Below are 22052 nucleotides of genomic sequence, written 5' to 3'. Positions count from 1 at the left end.
GTTTACTTAATTTAGGAGACACAGGATTCTCTAAATCAGGTGGGTCAAAAGAGGATCCAGCTATGTTGCTCAGGCCAGAGTACAGTGACAGTTCAGAGACTCTGTCCCACCACCAAAAGCATGGTTGTTTTGACCTTGCTTTGTTTCCCACCTGGGCGGTTTCCTGCTCTGGGGAGATCACTACTGATGCTGAACTTAGTGCAGACAAAAGGAAGGGCACAGTAAGTTACTACCACCTAGAATTCCTGGGCTTAAGTGATCCTTCGGCCTCAGCGTCCCAGGTAGCTGGGACTACAGGTACATGTCACATCCAGTTAGATTCAAATGTAGAAATATTATTCATTGGGATTTGATTTTCTTTTTTTTTTTCATTTATTATTTTTTAATTTGTTATTTTTTATTTATTTGGGGGGGTTGATTTTCTTTTCTTTCTTTTTTTTTTTTTTTAAAGATTTTATTTATTTGACAGAGAGAGATCACGAGTAGGCAGAGAGGCAGGCAGAGCGAGAGAGAGGAGGAAGCAGGCTCCTGCTGAGCAGAGAGCCCGATGCGGGACTCGATCCCAGGACCCTGAGATCATGACCTGAGCCGAAGGCAGCGGCCCAACCCACTGAGCCACCCAGGCGCCCAAGGGGGGGTTGATTTTCTTTTCTTTCTTTCTTTCTTTTTTTTTTTTTAATATTTAATTTATTTATTTGTCAGAGAGAGAGAGAGAGAGCTAGCACTGGCAGACGGAGGCAGAGGGAGAAGCAGGCTCCCTGACAAGCAAGGAGCCCGATGTGGTACTCGATCCCAGGATGCTGGGATCATGACCCGAGCTGAAGGCAGCTGCTTAACCAACTGAGCCACCCAGGCGTCCCGGGGGTTGATTTTCTTAACCATTTCTCTATTTAATTAAAAACTACTCCAAGGCTGGGAGATGATTAATGTAGGTGGACAAGATTATGTATCCATTTCCCACCCCCCAATGCAGTTACATTCTTGGAGACTTTGGGACACCCTGCATTCATCTGTAGTTGGGGTGGCTTCAGATTCCTAAAGGGTGGATACAAGAGGTATATTTCCTAATTATTCCATCTATTCATTCACCTTTGCAACCGACCTGGTCTGCTTTCATCTCCTGATTGAATTTTGCATTTCTTTGACTCTTCAGATATTTAAATGACTTGCCATCTGGCAGATCTAATGACTATTGTACTTGTGAATTTTTTGCATTCTTTTTATACCTTGCTTCTTTGTTAGGGCCACAACACTCCCATTAAAAAAGCTCATCCCACTGAAATCTGGCTATCCTTCAAGGCTTTGCCATAGTAAAGTCACAATTTTGAAGGTCATCCTGACTTACATCCATCAGGATCTTTTACTGTGTTTGCTTATCATCTCTCTAACCTGGCTGGCTCAGTCTCATTTTTATGGTTTCAGTTTGAATGTAACCCCCTCAAGAGTTTTCCTTGGGTTGCCCTTTCCAAGACAGGGCTCCTTTATTATTTCATATACCAGTACTTACTAAAAAATGTTCTTCACACCACATTAAAAAATCTTGAGGAAGAGGAACGGAGTGGGAGATATCACAATTCCAGATTTCAAGATATGCTACAAAATTGTAGTCACCAAAACAGTATGGTACTGACACAAAAACAGACACATAGATTAATGGAGCAGATGAGAGAGTCCAGAAATAAAGCCATGCTTATATGGTCAATTAATCTACAATGAAGGAGGCAAGAAGATGCAATGGGGGAAAAGACAGTCTCTTCAAATGGTGCTGGGAAAACTGGACAGGTACATGCAAAAGAATGAAAGTGGACCACATTCCAGTATTATACACAAAAGTCAACTCAAAATGGATTAAAGGCCTAAATGTGACACCTGAAACCATAAAACTCCTAGAAGAAAATATAGGCAGTCATTTCTTTGACATCAGCCATGGAAACATTTTTCTAGATAAGTCTCCTGAGGCAAGGGAAATAAAAGCAGAAACAAAGAGTTGGGCCTATGCCAAAATGAAACCCTTTTGTACAGCAAGGAAAATCATCAACAAAATGAAAAGGAATCCTACTGAATGGGAGAAGATATTTGCAAATTATATATCTGATAAAGGGTTACTATCCAAAATATATAAGGAATTTATACAACTCAACACCAAACAAGCAAATAATCTGATTAAAAATGGGCAAAGGACCTGAGTAGACATTTTTCCAAAAAAGGCATACAGATGGTCAACAGATATATGAAAAGATGCTCAACATCACTAATCATTAGGGAAATGTAAATCAAAACCATAACAGGATATTACTTCACACCTATTAAAATGTCTAGAATAAAAAAGATAAGAAATAAAAAAGTGTTGGTGAGGATGTAGAGAAAAAAGAGCACTCATGCACTGTTGGGAATGTAAATTGGTACAGCCACTACAAACAGTATAGAGGTTCGTCAAAAAATTAAAAATAGAATTACCCTATGATCCAATAATTTCACTACAGAGTATTTACCCAAAGAAAATGAAACATTGATTCCGAAAGATATATGCACCCCTGCAGTGTTTACTGCAGCATTATCTACAATAGCAAAGATATGGAAGCAACCCAAGTGTCCATCAGTAGAAGAGTGCATAAGAAAGATGTGGTGAACACACACACATGCTGGAATGTTACTCAGCCATAAAAAAGGAGACCTTACCATCTGCAATAACATGGATGGACCAGGTATAGAGCTAGGTGAAATAAGTCAAACAGAGAAAGACAAGTACCATATGATTTCACTCATATGTGGAATTTAAAAAACAAAGCAAATGAGCAAAGAACAAAGAGATCTCCTTCCTTCCAAAAAAACAAAAACAAAAAACCCAGACTCTTGATACAGAGAACAAACTGGTGGTTGCCAGAGGGGAGGAGGGGGCGGGATGGGTGAAATAGACAAAGGGGGTTAAGAGTATACTTAGCATGATGAGCACTGAGTAATGTATGGAATTCTTGAATCATTAAATTGTACACCTGAAACTAATATAACCCTGTATGTTAATTATATTTTAATTTAAAAAAACATAAAAAATCTGTAATTATTAATTAATCTACTTGTTACTTCTCTGTCCCACTAGAGTGAATGTTCCATGTAAAAGCTAGTCTTTTTTTTTTTTTTCAATTAGGCATTTTATTTTGAAGTAATTTTAGAGTCATAAGAAATTGTAAAGATAATACAGACTTCTATGTACTCTTCATCTAGCTTTCCCAAAGAATATGTTCTTCCATAACTAGAGTACATTATCAGAACCAGAAACCTGACATTGCTATGATACTATTATGTAGACTTACGGATCTCATGGGGGTTTCACTGGGTTACATATACTCATGTGCATATGTGTGTGGATGTGCACAGGTGTGTAATTCTGTGAAATTTTATTCCATATATAAATTCATGTAACTTACTGCAATCAGGATACGAGCTATTCTATGACTACAAAGACACTCCTGCTATCCTTATAGGAGGACTAGACTCTTTTATTCATGATTTTTCTGCCAATGCCCTGTGTCATGTCAGGAACATGATGACATCCAATAAATATTTGTTGAGTATACCAGAACGTGGCTGGATATTACTGGGGGGAATTTACCTAACTTGTTTGAATAAAGATGTATTACTCTGTTTTTCGGATTTCAGTCACTAAGAGGATGTTTGAGGAGAAAAATGTTATCAAACTCCATCTCATAATGACTAATTGGCAAAGAACATAAAAAAAATCCATGGCTACCAAGATCTCCCAGAAGAGTTACATCTCTCCAAGTCTTATAAGCAAGGCTTTGCCAATGTGAAAAGTTTGTTAAGTCTTGAGAGGAGGCTTTTATAGACTCTGTATACCTGTGTGTGTATAGGTATATGTCACTGATGAATTATGTGAAATGTCATTTCAACATCATCTGGAATCCAGACTAGAAGATGGTGGCCTGACCGGAGTGCAGAATGCCTCGCTTCCTCCTATTTTCAGTGACTACTACCATCCCAGAGTCAACAGAAACATGACCCTCCATTAACGTGCTTTAGACGGACTATAGTAAAATTTCCCATAATGGATACTAGGGGGAAATCGACTACTCCTGAAGGATATTTGCACACTGTTGGAGTTTCTTGACCTTAAGATATCTTTTTTGGAAGCATTTAAAGAACTAAAGAAAGAAATTGCCCTTTAAGGAGACCTTGTGACCAAAGGAGGGGGAAAATAATTCCACTGCATACCAGACCTTACCTCTGCACAGAGTAACCACGGGACAAATGCTAAAGCAAACATGCTATAAGAATGCCACGATATTCATTCCCAGCTTTTCTGATAAGAAAGGTTTATGAATTTTTCTATCTTGAAAACCTTTGTGTTGCAGGCTTTGCTTTAGCAAGTTGCCTCTTACTCAGTGCGTGGAGACCAAATCACTTCGGAATCCATTTTTATTTAGTTCCTGGAGGTGTAGCATTTAGTGTATTTTGTGTTGGAAACCACAGGTAGGACCTGTTTCTGTAAATGATTTATTTCCATGGATCCGTTCCTTCAATTGATTTGTTATTTACATAAGAAAGTTCATTCTTTGCTTGCCTTGTCAGCCCCCTCTGAGAGCTATTGTAAAGTATGTCACTGTCATAAGTACGCTGATTCCTTCCCAGACCAGTTGTGAGGTTTATACATCTTTAAAGGGATTCCGGGCACCATTTCATAAGGATTTTTCTTGAAGTTCTCTTTTGGGATAAAACCTATGGCTTGGGGAAGCTTTAACTTGGACCTCAGTTAACTTGGACTGTTTTTTTAAAAAAAAGCTTTTATTGGGGCACCTGGGTGGCTCAGTGGGTTAAGCCTCTGCCTTCGGCTCACGTCATGGTCCCAGGGTCCTGGGATGGAGCCCCGCGTCGGGCTCTCTGCTCAGCGGGGAGTCTGCTTCCTCCTCTCTCTCTGCCTACCTCTCTGCCTACTTGTGATCTCCATCTCTGTCAAATAAATAAATTAAATCTTTTAAAAAAATCTTAAAAAAAAAAGATTTTTTAAATTTATTTGCGAGAAAGTGAGAAAGAGACAGAAAGAGAGCATGAGTTGGGGGGTTGGGCGGAGGGGCAGAGGGAAAAGTAGGCTCCCCGCTGAGCAGGGAGCCCAACACAGGGCTCCATTCCAGGACCCTGGGACCATGACCTGAGCTGAAGGCAGATGCTTAACCAGTTCAGCCACCCAGGCGCCCCCAACACTGTGGACGGTTGACAGAGATCTCAATTCTACTTGGATTTTAAATTAAAGCATCTTTAGAACTCTTTGCTAGTTTCACTGATTTTAAAATTCAACCTAAAATAAAAACAGGGCAGTTGCCATTAAAACTCAGCTTTAAGACAAATCCTGTGCCAGCCCTTCCAACCACACAGCCATTCTCAAGCCATTCTAGAGTGGCCAATGGATACATAAAGAGTGATGCAACATCCTTAAGCACGGAGGCCAGTCTAGAGTGTGCCTCAGTGTCTTCACCTCTCTGGGAAATAGTGATTTCAATGTCCTAAAAGGGTTTGTGTGGGTCTCACCTCTGTCTCTGTCCATACTATGGGAGTGAGACGGGTATGGCGCATACTCTTCAAGTTGGATTTCTGAGCTCCACGGAGCTGGCTGTGGCAGGCTGCTGGCCAAGGGAGTAGGGCCTGAAGAAGGGATGTCCCAGGTCTGCACTTTGACCCCCTTCCTCAACAGCAGATGGAAGTTGTTCAGTCCCTTTGCACCACCCTTTCTCTTCCTGTAAATAGAAGAATGCTGCCTTTCTGCAAAATAACATTTCAAGAAGCACCTATGGTGTTTGTCTCCAACTCACTGAAAAGGAAGGGTGATTTTTATATGGAGAGGAAAACCACAGGCCAAGGTCGCCAAGGAAGAATAGTGCCTTCCAAAGCAACCAGCTGTTCCCAGCCACTGAATCCCATTGGTATCAAAGCTTATGGTGCAAGTGATTTCAACTCAGAACTCCCGGCTGCCATCTTGGAGCTGGCCGCAAGAACCAAAGGGAGTCACCAAATTTCAGCTTTGCTTAGGAAGTCCATGATACAGGGAAAGCCCTGTCCAGCTTTCCAGGGAACTTCTAGAGATAAGGACTCCTGTGACTTGGGTCAATTAGGTGCACTTTCCAGACACTTCTCTCTCATCAACATGAATATTTTCCCAAATGTGGCTCTCTGTTTTACCCTTGCCTCTGAGGAGGAAAGTCTTCAGTGGTAAGGTCAGACCAGGGCAGGGAATTGCTCATTTTTCTGCATCATGGAAAATATAGGATGTGCAGGAAACATATCCTTTCAACTGGCTTAATCCTTCAGTGAGGCTGATTTCAATGAGCTCCATTGTGTTCAGCTCTTATTCGAACGCGATAAAAATAGAACACTTAGAGTGCTATGTCTGTAGAACCAGAGCGAAACAGAGAGTTGAGGTAATTGCCCAGATAATCCAAGCAAAAACAAAACAAAACAAAATAAAACCAACCACTGTTGAGAAGGAAAAAAAAAAAAACCAAACCTCCGCTTTAGGAGTTTGAATGATCCAGTCTGGTTCCCTACATTGTTCAAATTCATCAGCTCTGCTTCTATATTTACTTTTTCTACATAGACGGAGCCTAAGTTATGTTGAAGGGTTTTCTCCTTCCCCCCATATTATCTCAAGTACCACCTCAAAAAATGCTTTTGCTTTAAGAGTATCTCAGTCTGCCCTATTTCCCAGGAAGAGAAAAAGGAGATCTCACAATAGAATTATACATGTTTTTAACGTTAACACAGCAGAGTAAAGACAAGACGACTCCGGAGTTCAGGGGGTAGGGGGAGATTTCTTTCCCATTTGTTTCTGTGAGTTCCCCTCAGCAGGTTGCTAAAGGCTGGAGATGGTTTATCTACACACTCACATGTTTTAGACCTGTGGCTTTATGCTTGGCTAAGTGCCTGTCATGTGTGTTGGTCGCCAACCTAACAGCCTGGCTCGTTTAGAGAATCAAGGAACCCGGTTCCCTCTGACACAGCAGCTGGTAATATTCCACTGGATGCGAGTGAGACGCTACCTGAATTGGAGATGTCGTCCTGGCGGGAGCTCTTAGACTGGCTTCCCACGTTGGGACCTTGGCACTGTGACTAGTCTCTCCGATTACACTCCCTGACCCTGTTGTTTTAAAGGCACTGCTTCTCTTACCATCCCTTTTACAGGGACTCAAACCTTTTCACTCATTTTCCTGATTTTTTCCTTCTACCTCTTTCCCAACATAACCAGCCACCAAGTCCTGTGGATTCTTCTTTCCCAAAAGTTTCCCTGATTCCGACCTTCAATTTTAGACCCATTCCCTGAGTTTAGGTTCTCATTTTCTTATCCCTCCTAATAATTTCCTGTTTTTTTTTTTTTTCAGTCTCACCCGTTTCTAATCTGCCCTAAGTAAATGCCAGAACAAACTTCCTTGAAGCTCTCCTTGATTGAATTGTAATTCCTTGCAAAAAAAAAAAAAATTCCTTCCTTGATAGCTCCTTGCTGCCTAAAAGGTTCTGTCCAAATTCTTCACTGTGGCGTTGAAAGCGCTTGTGAGTTTGGTTCTGATGACATTGGACCCTCATGTGAAAATTCGGCTCCAGCAGGTCGAGCTTATTGTCCTACATGAAATGCCTTTCCTTCTCTTGCTCACCCCTTTCCACCCTTTGACCTTTGCTGGAACATGTCCAAGGTGGAGAACACATACGCATGGGAGCTCGTTGCATTTTTGAGCAGCTATTGTTGATAAGAATGCATGCCTGCCTCCCTCCCTCCTTCCCTTTCCTTCTCTCCTTCCTTTCCCCGTCCTCCCTTCTTCCCTCCCTCCCTCTCTCTTTCTCCCTCTCCCTCTCCTAGTCCTTATTCCTCTTCCTTTCCTCTTCATCCTCCTCTGTCCCCCCTCCCCCTCCCCCTCCCCCCCTCCCCTCCCCCTCCCCTCCCCCTCCCCTCCCCCTCCCCACTTCCCTCCCCCTCCCCTCCCCCTCCCCTCCCCCTCCCCACTTCCCTCCCCCTCCCTTCCCTCTCCTCCTCCTCCTCCTCCTCCTCCTCTTCCTCCTCCTCCTCCTCCTCCTCCTCCTTCTTCTTCTTCTTCTTCTTCTTCTTCTTCTTCTTCTTCTTCTTCTTCTTCTTCTTCTTCATCTTCTTCCTTTTCTTCTTCTTTTCCTTTTCCTCCTTCTTCTTTCTACTCCTCTTTCCTCCTCCTTCTTCCTTCTTTCTCTCCCTCTGTCTCTGTCTCTCTAATTTGGAGGTAAATTTCTGTCTGCCTGTGCCTTATTTGTTTTTGATTGGTCCTCAGGAGAAATACAAAAGAAATATCATTCTCTTATATCAAAGCCCCTCAAATATTTGATGACTAGCTAGCTTGACTAATCCAAATACAACCCAGGTTGTAGTAAATGGTTTTCTATTAGAAAAAAAATTTTTTTTCTATTAAAGTGGTTTTTAAATCATTCTCCATCTTGGCTGTTTTACCTGGAAGTACTCCAGGGTGTTAACAATAATCTTAAAATACAGATTATCAGAAAAAACACAACTTCCTGATTTATAGTATTCGTTCCAGAGAACTTGATATATTTGTACCACTCATTTGGCTCATTATGTACTGTAGTATTTACAGGTTTTTTTGGCTGCAGAAGAGGGAGGGAATATTTCTAGTGCCTTTGCAACTTTGCTTATAAACTACATGATCAGCCTCTGGAAAGAAGCAACTCAGATCTTTAAATCTCTGTGTGCTTTAAGGAAGGTCCTGTAACTAATAGGTGTTCAATCCTTTGATTTTGAAAAAATCATCTCTAGTGATGAACTTTGCTAAATTTAGTGTTCTCTTCTCAGTTCTTATATTATTTGATCTCTTGGCAGTATTGACACTGTTGACCACTTTCTCCTTCTGGAAACTTCCTTTGGTCTCTCTCACAGTGTACTCTGCAGATTTTCTGTCTAACTCGCTCCACTTCTCAACCTTCCTTGTGATTTCTCTTTAACGATGGTTTTCCGTGAGGCTCTTTCTAATGCCTGACCCCCTTCTCCTTCCATGTCATCCTGTCCTCACCTCCTATAATCAGATTTTAGCAGCTTGTGAGTGCTAAAAATGGTTCAGCTTTCTTTTCCTTGGAAGAGAGATGGTGGGAAGAAGAACATTGAGGAGATTTGAGAGATATTTCGGAAGTGGAGTTGAATGAACTTAGGGATGCACTGGATTCTGTGGTGGGAACAGGGGAAGGAAGAGGGAGGGGCAGTAGGTAAAGGGGCACTACCAGCAGGGTGGTAGGTGTACCGTGGGGAGGAGGAGTATGAGCTAAGAGTATGAGATGCACACTTTAGTTCCCATCACAGCACTTCTCATCCTCATTGTAATCACCTGGCTCCCTGCACGGGCCCCGCAGTAGACCTTCCCTGCAAGGACTTACCATGGATCCTCTGTGCTTGTGGTTGTAGCCCCTTTCCTTGCAGAGCACACATTATGGCATGTTTAAAAAATCTTATTTTTTATTATTATTTTTAATCACACTGTATTATCTTTAACTAAGTATAATTTCAATCATGTCTTCCTAGACATGTCACCTGGAGACCATTTTACCCACTGTTCTATTTGCTCACCAGTCCCTTGTCTCTCTACATACCAGTGGTGAGGCAGATACCCTTTCTGCAAGGAAGAGCAATCCATGGTTTGTTGCCTTTGCCAATAACAAAAATGTTAGAGAACCAAGTGGCAACGCTGTTACCATTGGCATTCTTCATCTGAACTACATCAAAAGAACCAGTGTGTGTGTGTCTCTCTATCTTTATTGGTGAACAGATCAGTTCTTTCCTGGTTAGTACCTCTGGTCACCACACACAGGTTACCAGGGTCAAACTTGCAGAAATCAGTAATCTTTCCAGCCCCCAAATTAATCTGAGTGGTGTCATCCACCTTGATGAGGGGATAGTAGATGGTGTGAGCACCGTGGGTCACCAGATAAGGGATTCCTTTTGTTCCCCACAAAGATCTTCCTCGTTCTGCAAAACTAATACTTGGCTTCTTGGGTATAATCCAATGAACATCAAAGCAACACTTGGTGTCAGAGATCAGACAGAAATTCTCCCCAGTCTTGCCAATGCCGATGACATCCATCAGTAGGGTAAGTTCTATCAGTTTGGACCTTGTCATCAATCTTAATAAAACATTGCATACAGGTCTTTACTTCATCTCCTGTCAGGCCATCCTTAAGTCTTTTCCTTAGGAAAATGATGAGGAGGGACAGTCTTTCAGCTTAGGGGGACCAGTAGATGAATAAGAGACAAACATACTGGTCAGTCTATCTGGCAGCCAATGCTTTGGAGCTGCTACATTCTTCGGACACTTCTTGGGACCAAGAGCCATGGCCGTGCTGGGCACGAGAAGAGGATTGCCTCCTTCTAGTACATTAGGAAAGAGAGCTAAAAATATCTTTAGAAAAAGGTTTGATGGGGACTGTTTAAGATTGTTCAGACGATCTTGCTGCATACAACTGGTGTTATAAAACAGAAGAAAAAAAAGACAAACACTGGCTTTTTAAAATCTATTATGGCATTAATAGAACATCAGAAAAATGACACAACACACTGGATCCAAACTGGATCCAAGAATCCAGTGAAGTGGTATTTACTGAGTATCTATTGTGGACAAGGCTCTGAGTTAGGGCCTTTGGGTAATCATATAGGCTTTGCTCACCAGGGGCTTGCTCAGGGGAGGCCTGGCTTATACCTGCTGTCCCAGGTGAATTAACAGTTCTCTCTTATGCACTAATGTGTTCTCATCTGGACAGCGTATTAACAGATCACATTATCCCTGGGGGATAGGAATAGTTCCAATTCAAATAAAAAAAGGGGATTGTTTTTGATATTGGGTTAGATGGGGGTCAGAGAGTCAACAGCCAGACTTGGGGAGATTTAGGGATGTCATGAAGAAATTCACTCAGGAAAATTATCAGGAGAAACAAACAGACCTCAAATTCCAAACAGAGTCAAGAAATCTCTAGAAGGAAGATCTGGGGACAGATTTTTTTTTTAAGATTCATTTATTTACTTGACAGAGAGAATGATCACAACGAGGCAGAGAGGCAGGCAGAGAGAGAGAGAGGGAGGACAAGCTCCCCACTGAGCAGGGAGCCTGATGTAGGGCTCGATCCCAGGAGCCGGGATTATGACCTGAGCTGAAGGCAGAGGCTTAACCCCCTGAGCCACCCAGGCGCCCTTGGGGGCAGATTTTGACAGGATTCTAAAATGCCCTCATTTTCCAGATGTTGCCATCCCTTCTTGGTTTGAAATTTCCACTGTAAGAGTTATTCCCTGGGTTTCTACATAAAAGCAGTGGGGGAAGATGCAGACTCTTGGCTTTAGAATTCCATTATAAAAGAACAATATGGCTAGAGAAGGACTGAGACCTCTCCTCCCATTCCTGGAAAGCCTTTCCTCTTTGGAGAATGAGCAACACTACCAAGTTTGGAGACTGCTTGGTTTTCCCCTTGGCAGGGGACAGGGAAAACAAGAAGGCATAGATCCTGGGGGAAAGCTTGATCAAAACTGAGGATTGCCAGGACCCAGCGTAAGCCTTGAAAGGGCCGGGAAGCTGGGGACATTGTAACTGGAAGGAGGTGGTCATGGGAGGGAAACCAGAATGAAATCAAGTGTAATGATTCAGAGGACTTTTTTCTCATGAGATTTCAAGGAGATGGCCCTCATGATCATGATGAAAACAAAGACAGTAGCACACTGTGATGAAAGAGGTGTCCAACCAGAAGCAGAGGAGTGCTGGACTGGTGAGGAGAGTGGGAAAGAGTGCTACTGGCTGTTGGGAGTGGGAAATCAAGGGAGGGAGAGAGGTGCTTAAAGAGGGATTTTAGGAGCTTTTACTCTGTATGGTTTATAAAAAGTCTTTTCCTGTTCTATAGGAGTTGCATAGGCTTTACCAGCTTCACCCCGTAGTGGGGACTCTGGCAAGGGTCTGGGGACCTCCATGTATGCCAAGCACATATTTGACAGAATAAAGACTGTAGATGTATTAATAATACACAAATGAGAAAAAAAAAAGCATTACCGAGGTCACAATGACTTCTCGTTATATATATATATCCTCATCAATAGATAATTTAAAGAAAGAACTATTTTTGTGTGGGTGTGTGAGGACAAGTCTTGGAAGGTTTCAGAAGCAGGAAGGTGACAAACACAGGTCTAGGGCCATCTTGAATTCTTTACTCACCCTCCTCTTCACTGCTTTATTCGTCAACATACAGTGTTGAACTTTCCGATAGACATGGCGTACAGTTTTTGCTTTTAATAAAAACCTGGAGGTTATTTCTGACATAAGAATTTGATATTTCCTTGATTTTTCTCTTGGAAGGTACATGTTTAAAGCATGTCTTGGATGTTTTCTTTGACTATGACAATGTTAAAAATAAAGATGCTTGAAACAAAATGAACTTCTCTCCAAATGTTTGTTTCTGTGGTGATTAATTAATAGCATCGTGTTGTGGCAAGTAATTCCTGTGTTCCTCCTCATAGCAACCCTCTTCTCTCTACTCTGGTACAGCCACACTTGCTGCGGCAGGGATTACTCTTGCTATACTTTCGGCTCGGGGTGAATGTTTGAGGATTGTAGTATTGTGTGCCATGTGCATGCATATTTCGGTTCCAGCGTCTTTCACTTAACGTAGTAAGTGTTCATTTTCCCACATCATTCAATTTTCACTTAAAATTACTGTTTTTCCAGATTCCCATATGTATATTCTATAATTCACTTAACTCGTTTGTGGGTAATTTCTAGATTTTTATCATTAGAAATAATATTGTGGTCTCCAGTGTTGTGGAGGCATGTTACCTGCCCCTTTCCACCAGTTGTTCTTTTGCGAGGGGGTAGTCTGATGTCCTCTGGGCCCCGCATTCTGGCACTCTGAGCGATACACTCTAGAGGAGCTGAGGAGTTGAGCCTAAGGCCTAGGTCTAATCACAGGATTCCCTTGGCCACAGCAACTGGCTCAGCCATGGACCTGTGATCCAAACAGAGTCAGCTAGATGCGGTGAGTCTTGGACTGAGACTTCTGAGTGACTCATACTTTTTCCTCAAAGGATTTACAAATGAGAGGCCACAAAAGAGATACTGGTGAGGCCATCTTGCCATCACCTCAGAATGACACCCAGGAGGAACCAAAAGACAGAAACAACAGAAAACAACAACAAACAACAAACAAAACTGGAGTTTTGACAAGGTCGGTTAAACTCTGACTTCAGCCTGTTCTTCATCCAGACTTTGTTGTTTGTTGAACCAAGAAATCCTACAGCTATACCGCTCCCCCCAATATACACACACACACACCCCTTTATTTTTAGATTTGTTTGCATTGAGAGCTTCGTCTCTCGATGAGAGAGCCCTGTTGTCACCTTTTTGTTTGCATGTTGTTGACTTCACAGCAGATTATGTCTTTTGGGTGATAGGACCTAACATGTTTTCAGTGTCCACCTTGTGTCAGGCATCATGTTAAAGACCTTCATTGTCATATTGAGGCCTTACAAGAGTCACTGAAGGTAGCTACTATTACAGTCTTCATTTTACACATATGGACATTGAGGCCCAGAGAAAGGACCAGAAAAAAACATTAATGCTGAGTCACAGGCTAGGAAGCGGCAGAGCCAGGATTCCTCACTAGGTCTCTCCAGAGCCAGATCTACAACACAATTTGCCCTTCTGTTTCTCCTAATTTCCTTTATTTATTCCCTAAAAACATAATGAATTTTGTGTGAAGTCAGAAAGACAAGAGCGAGTAAAACCCTTTTGAGAAGAAGTGTGGTTAAAGGTTTTGGTCTTGGAACACAAAACTAAAAGACTGGAGTTTAGAAGGAGCGCAAGAATTAGAAGCGTCTGAGAAAAGACCCACAGTGGGGATTGACTATGTTTGTGAGCACGTGTGTGTGTGTGTGTGTGTGTGTGTGTGTAATGGTTGGACGTTAGGATGCTTTCCCATCACGGAGTCTCAGAGTCTAAGAAGTCAAGTCTATCCAGAGTGAGCGCTCATGTGGAAATGTGAGTGATAAGATTAGAGCAGATGTGGAATCCTACTTTAAGAAGTCTAATTATGATATTATAAGCAACAGAGAGCCCTTCGTTCTTTCAGAAGGTGTAGTGGACTACTGCTTTGGTGGCCCTAGTATTCATGCCCTGTGTACTTCCCTCCATGTTGATTTAAGCTTCTCCATTTAATAAGCCTTGGCCCATATGGCATTAGCAGACACAATGCAAGAGGAAGCTCAATAAGCTTTTACACATTTGGGTTTATTCTCTCAGAAGGCTCTTTCTTAGAATCCAGCTGCCACCTGTGAAGAAACCCAAGCAGCCACAGAGAAAAGTCCATGAGGAAGTGAGGTCACCTGACAGACAGTTCTAGCTCTGCTCCCCATTGCCATCTGCCCTGGCAGCCATTTGAAATGAGACCATTTGGATGACGCAGTCATCCTAGTGTCCTAATCACCACAGCACGGGGCAGAAGAACTGCCCAGCCAGACCCTAGAATGGCAAAAAGTAATAAATAATTGTTTTGAGCCACTAAGTTTGTGGGAGTTTGTGATACAGTAACAGATGGTTGAAAGGGTTGAAAATGCTCTTCCTGCTTTCCACCCCCTCCCCTTCAACCTTCTGGCAAATATAATGGGCTTTTTGGACAATGCAAAGATAAAGAGAAGAAAGCCTCACCACCCCTGCCCACATCCTTTCACCTCTCGCTCTACCTTGCATTTTTGGAACTCAATATTTTCAAAGTAGAATTCATTTTCTTTGACATCAAAACTCCCTTCTTCCTCCTTTCTCCAGTTTGGTTGTTGATATTGCCCTGTACCCGGCTGGCCAAGTTAGACATCTCGGATGCATGGGACTCTCTCTTCACTCTCACTCCCCATGGTGAACAGCTCGCTCTGCTCACTCCCCATAGCATGGCTGCCAGCCCAGCCTGGCTTCACGGGAGAGGGGAGAGCCTGCGTGCCAGGAGATCTAATACAGCTCTAGTAGAAGGTGTAGCCCCAGGACTGCTGCAGCTACAACACTGTTCTAGAAACAAAGGGAGTGGCTAGGCCTCTGGCCAAGATGGAAAAATCTCTCTTCTGGCAGTTGTACCTCCAGAGCAAATAAATATCGTTTCTGTCCCCTCTCCCCTATTCTCTACCCTCTCCAAGTCTTCACTGGGTAAAGGCTCAGTGGCAGTTTGGGTGGGTTGAGTACAAAGGAGACTGCTCTCTGATCATTTTAGGAGACTGATCCTGGCATCCTCCTTTGTGCAAAACTTGGAGCACCTGCTCACATTTTCCCAAAAGTGTTTTTAAAAACTCCAAAACATATTTAATTAATATGGAGTTGAATCAACTGCGCTACATTTAGAGTGTGTTATATTATAACAAGAATGAAGTATCCTGGCACATTTTTAGCCAGGCAATCTGGTTACATTGCCTACTTCTTGGTATACAATAATATCCTGGAAACTAGAAGCCACATATCATTCTTGGTTTCCTTGCTCCATTTCCCAAAGTCAGCTTATCCTTCCTATTCAGCACTAGATGAGCAGTCAAGACACATGGTCTCAGAGCCGCTGGTGGTCTGAATGGTGCCCTAGTGCATGTTAGAAGAAGGCGTCTTCTGTGAGTGGCAGCGGCTGTGGACAGAGGTGACCTTTCTTCCGGGTGGGTGTTACTCCCATCCTAAAGCATGGAGCATGGATGAGACAGTATTGGCTGGATTCTAGTCTCCACTTTGTCCTTGGCCATAGGCCTTTGCATAGTGCATAAAGTGTACACATGTTCTCATATCTCTCTCGGGACTCTGGGGTAGCACGGCTACCAGCAAGTTGTGTGACTTCACGTGTCTGGATCTGGGTTTCCTCAGTGTGGACAGATACCTGGAGTGGAGTCGTACCTCCTCCTCTTGGTCACAACATGATCTTGAGCAAGTCCTTGATCTCAGTGGGCCCTAATTTTCTGGTTTGGAAAGTAGAGGTGGGTAAATTAGAGCATTTCCAAGAATCGCCTTCTGAATTAAAAAAAAAACTTGGATACTAACATGTTGCAGAAAGGCAGGCAAGTATTCAAAATCTTCAAGTTTCATGACAGGACTTGCTTTTAATAGTCTGCAGCCATCTTCTTCCCCTTATGGCAAGTCAGTCAATTAGTCAATTTCTCTGCATTTCAGTTTTGCTCTATTTGTCAAATGGAGATACTAAGAGATGCCTTGGAGGGATTCAGGGAGGATAAACCAATTAGTGGTCATAAAGGCCTAGTGGCCATGTGCCTGCTAAGTGGTCATGATTCTAAACAGATCTTTCGAGCTCCTTGGCCGCTCACAGCCTGAACGTCAGACAGCTCCATTTGTGACATGACGTTCTTTTTCATCAAAACAGACACGCGGAGGCATTGAGAGGAAGCATGTCAGAAGCCAAGGCCAGAATACTGAGTAGGAAAGGGCTGGGGAGTGGGGGGTGGAAGGGAGGAGGCCCCAGTTGAGAAAGGAAGAAATCTGCGAATGGAAGGAATCGCGGTTGCAGTTGAGATTTGGGGAGGGCTGAGCTCCTGGGAGGTTTCTCTCGCTCCTGGGACAGGTAGCAGAGGAAGGGATGGCACCATGATGGGCAGAAGGACACTGGCTCTGTATCTGTCCTTGGGGCTCCTGGCCCTGGGTTCTACATTCTCTCTCCTTATGCAGCTTTGTTGTGTGTGAATGGGGAAGGCAAAGAAGCAGCTGTAAGGAAGGCAGCATCCACTTCCTTAAGAGTTAATCTTATTATGACACTGAAGATCCTAGCCAGCTCATTCAAAATGCCAATATGGTATTTAACTTTTTGATCTAAGCTAAGTTCTGGGCAGGTTGGCACTTCAGAAACTAGAATAGAACAGAGACATGAGCCATTGTGTCTCCATTTTAATTCTTCCTTAAAGTTTTTTCAGTTGAAATTAATTTCTTCTTCTTCCTAACATTTCTGTATAGCTTTTTGGACTGCCATATATTTGAGGTATTTATGTAACTATGATGATAAATTGTAAGTCCCTTGAGAGCAGAGAACATATTATTCATCTGTGAACTTTTTTATAGTGTCTAGCATACCTCTTTCAAACCAGAAAGTCTGCCATAGCTACTTAGTAAGCTCAGTTATGTTGTGTTACGTGATGAAAGAACATGGAAGAATTAAATGACAAGGTTTTAGAATATCAGGATTTTTTTAAAAAAGGGTTTTATTTATTTATTTATATTAAAGGTTATTTATTTATTTGACAGACAGAAATCACAAGTAGACAGAGAGGCAGGCAGAGAGAGGAGGAAGCAGGCTCCCTGCTGAGCAGAGAGCCCGATACAGGACTCGATCCCAGGACCCTGAGATCATGACCTGAGCTGAAGGCAGAGGCTTAACCCACTGAGCCACCCAGATGCAGGATTTTATTTGTTTGACAGAGAGAGCAGGAGAGCACAGGCAGGGGGAGATGCAGAAGGAGAGGGAGAAGCAGGCCCTCTGCTGATCAGGTAACCATGTGGGGCTTGATCCCAGGACTCTGGGATCAGGACTGGAGCTGAAGGCAGTCGCTTAACCGACTGAGTCACCCAGGTGCCCCAGAAGTTCAGGATTTTAAGGTTTTCTGGATTTATCAATCAGGTAAATCCCATCATTTTCTTTCTCCTTGATTTACCATTCTCTCTGAGGCTGGAATTCTTCTTTTGATATAATAATACAGCACTAGTTTATTTGATAATCTAATCATATCACATTGGAAAGCAGATGGCAATGATCTAGGGGGAAAATGAGATTAAATTAATTTTATTGGGGGCAAGCAATGGGGGCATATATCTACAATGGGAAAGGATGGGTAACATGACAGAAGTAGCAATGGAAAAGAGGAAAAGCAAAGCCTCTGTAAGTTGGTCTTTGGGTAGATTCTATTTTATTTCCAGAGCCCCTCACTCAGATGGGTCCTCTCTGCAAGTCCTTTGATATGGAACAACGGGAGTCTTTGGTTGCCCTGTGTCACCAAGAACATTAAATGAAGTAAACACTGATTCTATCTTATGATTTGGTTGAACTTTGGATAATGACGTATGTTGTCAGCAGACCCTCTACTGTAATTCTTACTACATAATTTGCTAAGGAATATTTACCTTTGTACTCATTGTCTCTAGAAAGCAGAGGTATAAGGTTGTATTTCCATGCTTTTTGTGGGCAAAAGGAAAGTTTACTGACCCTTCAGTCACATGTTTTTGCCTTCAGTGGGAAAATTAATGGGATCAAAGATTGAAAAATGTTTTAGATATGCCCTTGCGTCAAGAAGCTATCTGGTCCCTGCTCTCATTTCACGAATGAGGACACTGAGGCCTAGAGAGCTTAGCTGATATCCCCAAGGCAGTAAGGCTGGGATCAGAACAACAGGTTTCTGACTCTGAGTCCTGGACATTATTGCTACTTTTTTCCTCCTGTGATGATATGGTCTGGCTTGAATTCATAGAAGTGACTATTTTTGTTTGATCTTGTATTTTGCTTCATTCAGCATACCAGATACAGTTCAACCCACTGCCTTCTGGGCGGGCTGGCTACTACTAGGGTTTGCCCTCCACTGGCACTGGAGTCTTTGGAGTAAGGACGTTAGGCTCTTCCTACCCCAGAGCCCCTGTGACCATTCCTAGAGGTTTGACTTAGTATATTTAGAAGCTGGCAAAGGATTTCTTTGACTAATGGAATCCATAATATGTGATGTAAACCATTTATTGTTACTACTGTGTCGGTAAGGAATGCTTTATGCTGCAAGTATGCTGACTGACTGGCTTAAGCAATAAAAGTGTCTAATTATCTCACATACAAGTGGGTGAGCAGAGATGCAACAATGCCTTCAAAGTTCAAGAATCTATCTTTCTTCTCCACCATCCTCAGTATATTGGCACTCTTTCTTTTTGTCTTAACATTGCCGAATCGTTTCTAGAACCTACACTTGTATGGTAGCAATAAGGGGAATGGGTCAGTACTGCTGATTTTTTCCCCCATTTTTTGAAGAAAATAAATGTTTTTTAGAAGCCTGTCCACTCCTGACTTATCGACTGCCTACTTCTTATGTCAGACATATGACATATGTTCACTCTTATCTGAAAAGGGGCTGGGAAAGAATTATATAGCTTTTTTTTTTTTTTTTAAAGATTTTATTTATTTATTTGAGAGAGATTGAGAGAGAGAGCATGAGCAGGAGGAGTGAGAGAGGGAGAAAGAGAAGCAGACTCCCCACTGAGCAGGGAGCCCAGTGCAGGGCTCCATCCCTGAGCCAAAGGCAGATGCTTAACCGACTGAGTCATCCAGGTGCCCCAAGAGTTCTATAGCTTTTTTTAATGTTTGTAGTCGATGCGTGTAAGAGGAGTGGTCTAGGTGTAACTGCTGAGTATCTTCAGTTTAATGTAACCCAGGAATAAATATATACAACTGTAAGTAATATTCTATAATCATTTCATTTTTTAAATAAAAATTTAAAAGTTTATTTATTTATTGTTTTTAGTAATCTCTATACCCAACGTGGGGCTCGAATTCACAACTCCAAGATCAAGAGTTCCATGCTCTTGCATCTGAGTCAGCCAGACGCTCTCCTCTATCACCTTCAAATTTGCAGTTCATTGTCTGTCCATGGGCCCTCATGGAGAAGTCAGAAGGTAGGCTTCTTTGTCGGTGAGATTCAAGAGAATTGACTGGGTGTGCCAAGTATGCTCATACTCAGGGACCTGCAAAATTAAAGGGTCAGTAGGCAGGCTGGGATCAAGATGTGTGTAAAATAGGTCATTCAAAGGAGAGAAAGTACATCAAAGTGGTTAAAGTGGTTAAATCAAGCCAGATTATTCGGGGTTTAAGTTCTGGCTCTGTCAACATCCTAACTATGTGACTTCACCAAGTTACATAACCTCTCCAGGCCTCAGTTTCCTCCTGAGTTTAATGAGGATAATAATAATACCTCGTGTGTTAGGTTGTTGTGAGGAGCTGTTTCCAAGTCCCTGAGGTAGTGCGGCTCATAGTGAGTGTTCGGTGTCATTAATGTCATCATCATCATCAAGGTCATCATCTAAGCAGGAGGGGTGTCAAGTCTGGCATTAGGAATTGGTATAGAGAATGAAGGACTCTCAGAGCCCGAGGTATGAGAGGAGGTTAAATGGGAAAGCAAGAGCACAAATCAGGCAATACAGATTCTCTGCAGTGAGGGCGGGCTGCCTCCATTAAAAGGATTCCCTGTTGCAAGATAATACGAATGACTCATAGATGGGGGTATAACTCTTATCTTGTGGCTTAAACATATCTTCTAGAAGGTGGCATACTACAGAGGATTCCAGAGTACAGAAATGGGATGGTGGAGGGAAGAAATGCTGGCAGTTGAGCCCCAAGGAGGGGGAGTGGAATGGGAGTCTTTTGGTTATGGAACTTCTGCCAAGAATGCCACAGGCTTAGAAGAACCATTCACTATAGAAGCCATAAAGCATTAGTTTCCCCTTTGATCTTCTGGCCCTGCTTTGATAGATTGATTGGTTGTGTGGGGGGTGAACGTGCACATGATTGTGTGTGTGTGTGTGTGTGTGTTTTATGAGCCACTGGAGATGCCCATTTGCAGTGCCCACTTACACAGCAGTAGCTATAAGTAGGGTGGGCATTTGGGTTCCTTGGAAAGCAGCTGGCTTTACAGACCTGTGTGATGTGTTTAAGTCCATCACTGGCTGGGAGCTAGGGTGAGGTGGAGATGCAAGGCCAAAGTTTAGGTGGTTTCCACCCTCCTCTGGGGCTGTTTATATGTCTCACTGACTGTGACTAGTCAGTTACATGGCTTTACTTTCCTTCCAGAAAAGACCTGATGTATATAACTTTAAACATGTATGCTAGACACAATTGTTTATGTTAACTGACTTAATCCACAAAACAACCCTGTGGAAAAAACAAAACCAAAACCAAAAGCAAAACCAACCCTGGGAGGCAGTTATAATGATTACCCTGATTTTTACAGATTAAAAAACCAAAATACTTACTGAGGTCCAGTGACTATAAAGACTGTAAAGGCATTTGGAAAGTTTGGAGAAAAAAAAACTTGTTTGGAAAGGAGATATGGTTACATCCAAACTCAGGCTTTATGCTACGAGCCATGATTTCCCATGACTAGGAAGACCGTTCTGTGATGGTTCTTAAAGGTTGTTTTCTTCTGACGTCTACACAAAGAACTGGAGGTTAATGAAGCATTGATCCAAACCCTTTGCACGATGACAGAAACAGTAAAAAGAGAAGAGCTCATGTTCTGGGCTTTTCCTGACATATGTGAGCCAATGACTTGTGCAAGGCTCCTCTTTGGCTTCAAAGTGTACCCACAATGAGATGACTGACAGCAGGGGTTTGCCCTACAGTTTCTGGGGTGGCAGGTTTTAGGAGTTGAGCCTGGATGGAGAGGTTTGACATCAGGGAAGGTTGTTGAGGAAAAGGTTATAAAGACTGAGCTGGGTCTTGTAAAGGATGAATGAAGATGGTGGGGCAGGAAAGTCCTAGGTTGGGCAAGGATACGGAAGCAGAAAAAGAAAATATATGGGGCTTAATTCTTTTGGACTGGAATAGAGGACATACCAAGGGGAATGTTTGGAAGTAAGAAGAGTGGGCGATGGATCATGGAAGACTTTAAATGTCAGGCCAAGGGGTATGAATTCTACTCACTAGCAATGGAGAACTTATTAAATAAGATCTCAGTAAAAATCTGGGCCCTGGAGAAGGGACAACTTGAATTTCACATATACCTCTGTACAAACTCAACCTGGGCTCTTGCAGTCACTGCCTGACTTGTGACTCTGGATTGCAGGTTGTGGCAGCCTATCTTCCTCCTCATTAAGGAGTTCCTGTCCACCACCGTGTGTGTGGGCAAAGAATCGTTCTGTACATGGTATAAGAGTGGGACTAAGATTCGTATTTTCTGACTCTCAGATCAGTTTGTTCACTTCACAAGTATTGCTGAGCCTCTTTTTAGGTACAGCAAATACAGTCACTGTTTTAGGAAAAATGGTCATCCCCAGGCTTAATCTGCT

General features: G+C 42.6%; 1 pseudogene; it reads right to left on the bottom strand.

The window, feature by feature from the left end:
- LOC116574062 overlaps positions 1-10361 on the bottom strand; it is a 29100-nt pseudogene extending 18739 nt beyond the window's left edge.
- Positions 10362-22052: the final 11691 nt, after the last annotated feature.

This window comes from Mustela erminea, chromosome 15 (assembly GCF_009829155.1).
Source record: "Mustela erminea isolate mMusErm1 chromosome 15, mMusErm1.Pri, whole genome shotgun sequence".
NCBI classification, from domain to species: Eukaryota; Metazoa; Chordata; class Mammalia; order Carnivora; family Mustelidae; genus Mustela; species Mustela erminea.
Note: the sequence above shows the minus strand (reverse complement) of the source record. Positions and strands in the feature narration are given on the sequence as shown.